General features: G+C 40.7%; 1 pseudogene; it reads left to right on the top strand.

Moving 5' to 3' along the window:
* Positions 1–1,097: 1,097 nt before the first annotated feature.
* Positions 1,098–2,687, top strand: LOC100015151 (suppressor of cytokine signaling 5-like; annotated as a pseudogene).
* The last annotated feature ends 909 nt before the right edge of the window (positions 2,688–3,596 follow it).

The following is a 3,596-nucleotide window of genomic DNA, read 5'->3' on the forward strand; positions in this document are numbered from 1 at the left end:
GCATAGCAGTCATGATACCAGACAAAGCCAAAGTAGAAATTGATGTGATGAAAAGAGATAAAGAAGGAAATTACATTTTGTTAAAAGGAACTATAAATAATCAAGCAATATCATTACTAAACATTTATGTACCAAATGGTATAACATCTAGATTTCTAAAGGAAAAATTAAAGGAACTCAAGGAGGAAATAGATAATAAGACCACACTAGTGGGGTATCTCAACCTTCACCCTTCAGAACTAGATAAATCAAACCAAAAAAATAAATAAGAAAGAAGTAAGGGAAGTAAATGAAATGCTAGAAAAAATAGAATTAAAAGATATCTGGAGATAATTGAACAGGAATAAAAAGGAATATACCTTCTTTTTAGCAGTACATGGTACATATACACAGATGGACCATGTACCAAGGCATAGAAACATTGCAAACAAATGCAGAAAAACAGAAGTAATAAATGCCCCTTTTTCAGATCATAATGTGGTAAAAATTATAATTAACAAAGGTCCACATCTTCATTCCTTCCCTTCCCCCTCCCTCAGCCCTGGGAGGTATTTTCTATTTTGGTGGGGGTTGAGGACAAGGGGAAAAGGCTGAGGCGGGAATGGGGGGGACTTAGGACAGAGAAAGGTGATCAGGGAAGAGGGGGGCATCTGGTGGAGCCAGGGCACCCAGGCTCCATCAGGAAGAAGCAGGAAGGCACTGGGGCAGTCACTGAAGACAGGACTAGGGCTGACAGCCAGACTCACCCACACCCTGGCCCTGCAGCCTGGACCTGTCTGGCTGGGGCACAGGTTCCCCTAAAGGAGGCCACCCCATAATACTGGGCCCCCTCCATTCTGCATGGAGATGAGATATTTGTCCTCCAGCCTACCCCTGTTTTCTGTGGCCATTGAGATATTGATAATGGTCAACCTTACCTGATGGTATAGTTCATTTGGACCAGGTGATTTGAATTGATTCAGGGTAGATTCTGAAAAACTTTACTATGACTGTTCAGAAAACATTAATGAAAATTTCAAAACATACCTCTACCCATAACATTTCCATAATGAAGCCTATTTGATGACTGTAGACGACAGGGGTTTCATATATAATCAATGGATAAAGTGGGGAAGATGTAGAACAAATTCAAACACAGGTGTAAGAATTTTTTTAACTATGAAGGAGGAAACAACAGTGAAAATACAATTGTGAACTCTAGCAGATGTTTATCTGTCAAAGAAAACCAACATAGGGAACTTGGCTCTCCAGCAACAAAGTAGTCCCTTAAGAGAGATCGTTGCCTCACAACTTGAAATAAGACCATCAAAGAATTCTTTAAGAAGAAACCAAAACTGTGCCACTGGTATCCCTCAGATCATAGAAATCAGCATAGAGAAAGAAAGTGGCTCGTGCATCACCACCATAGGTACGAGACTGGCAGAGAGACTACTACTCTTGCTATGCTGAGGGGTGGGAAGGGAAGAACAAAAATTCTTATTCTACAAAGACACAAAGTTCTCTGGATATGGAGAAAAGGTTTAGTAGGACTCGCAGAGAAGAGAAAGATGATATGGCATGAGCTCTGTCCTCTACATGAAGAGTGTCTCAAGCAGGACCATCAGGAGTTGATCTCTGAGGCAGAGGCTGTAGGACACTGTCGGGTTGTGCTTTCCCATAAGAACATGTAAAGAAGTAAAACCTCTCTTTTTAGTAAGAGAAATGTACACCTTTCTGAATTAATGCTTGAAAAAAATGTCCTTTCCTTGCTGGATCAGATCTAGTACAGAAATGACATATGATTAAGTAGCACAAGGCTCCCATGAGCCTACATTCAACTTTCTTCGATACCTTTGACCCATCTTTGTTGTCCACTGAAGACAAGGAAGATTGGCTTTGGGAGAGGAGGCTGAGTATCGAAGAAGGTGTGGATGCCCCTTCCAATGCATAAATACATACGTTTGAGGTCACTGCACAGGTTATCCCTTATATAAGCTGGGACCAAAGTTAGCCCCGGGAATGACTGACATGACTGGAGACGGTGCTGCCACCCTGCAGGGGAGCTGTGACTCTGAAGAGGATACCACCACCCTCTGCCTGCAGGTGCTAAGGCAGAAGCAGCGCCAGGGCTCTGGGGACAGCCATGGCCATGCCCACGGGGGGAGCATGGAAAGTCCACACGCAAATCAACTACATCCACTGCCTCTTGCCTGATCTATTCCAGATCATGAAGACTCCCTGCTACTGGGGTGTGACGGACCCATATGAAGCAGAGGTCGTCCTCGAAGGGAAGCCCAAAGGCACTTTCTTGTTCAGGCACTCTGCACAAGACGACTACTTCTTCTCTGTGAACTTCCGCTGGTATAACCAATCCCTGCACAGGCATCAAGCGGTGGAACCACATTTTTGGCTTCGATGCCCATGATCCCTGTGTGTTTCACTCTTCCACTGTCACAGGGCTTCTAGAACATTATAAAGATCTGAGTTCTTGCATGTTTTTTGAACCTTTGCTTACTGTATCACTTAATTGGACTTTTCCTTTCAGCCTACAGTATATCTGCTGTGCAATCATCTGTAGGTACACTACATACGATGGAACTGATGGTCTCCCTTTACTGTCAGTGTTACAAGACTTTTTAAAAGAACATCACTCTAAACAAAACGTGAGGGTGCGTTGGTTAGAGGGAGAACCAATAAAGGCAAAGTAAACTCAATTCAGTGCCCCAAATAGGCTTTTATTAGTTTTGCTTTTCTGTGCACCAAACCGTATACCAATAGCAAACACATTTACCAGTATTAGGGTTTTTTTTTTTTGCAATATCATATGTACTTAATCTTAGTTTTAGTATCTGTCAGATGCTCTCTGCTGTTACTTATTCAAATAACTGTGGTGTCTACTGAAATAATTAGTAGAGGACAAAGCTGCACATATTCAATAGGGCCTACCCATACACAAAACACATTTGCTGATTTTTCTAAATGTTTGGTTTTTAATAATTGTAGTAATAGGATGAAGCCATTTTGGGCATTTCCTCTGATATTCTATTTCCTCCTGAAGAACAAATGATTTCTATTGAGTGAGCATGCCAACAGTGACTAATATTTAAAATGAATATTTTTTTCTAAGAATTTTTTTAGAATCTTACAAAAGTTGTAATGTTTATATTTCCTCTAAATCAAAGTTCAGAAGTCCAACAAGCCAGACAGCATACCTTGCCTGCTGCCTTTTAGAAATGACAAGCTCTGGCCACAAGGGCACCATGCAGTCCACTTTTCAGTGTTAGTATCATTTGTAATCTCCCTTTTTCCTTTCCAAAGAATCCCAAGCCCAGTTTTTCTAAAGAAGAGTTCTTAAAACTTTAGATTCATCTGTAATCAATTGTAGAATTTTATTTGAAGACCACAAGTATGAGAGAGAACATTTTTAATTAGTGCTTTAACTTAAACAGGCATTTGGAATAGCTGCTGACAACTTAGTGCTGTGTGTGAATTTTTAAATACTAACATGCAATCTAAACTTTGATTCATGAAAACTGGATCATTTCTCATTCCCGTAATCAGTTTTTAAGCATGGAAAAATGAGAAGCAAATTGTATAGAATCAGCCCAGACACTAGT

Source organism: Monodelphis domestica, chromosome X (genome assembly GCF_027887165.1).
Source record: "Monodelphis domestica isolate mMonDom1 chromosome X, mMonDom1.pri, whole genome shotgun sequence".
Lineage (NCBI taxonomy): Eukaryota > Metazoa > Chordata > Mammalia > Didelphimorphia > Didelphidae > Monodelphis > Monodelphis domestica.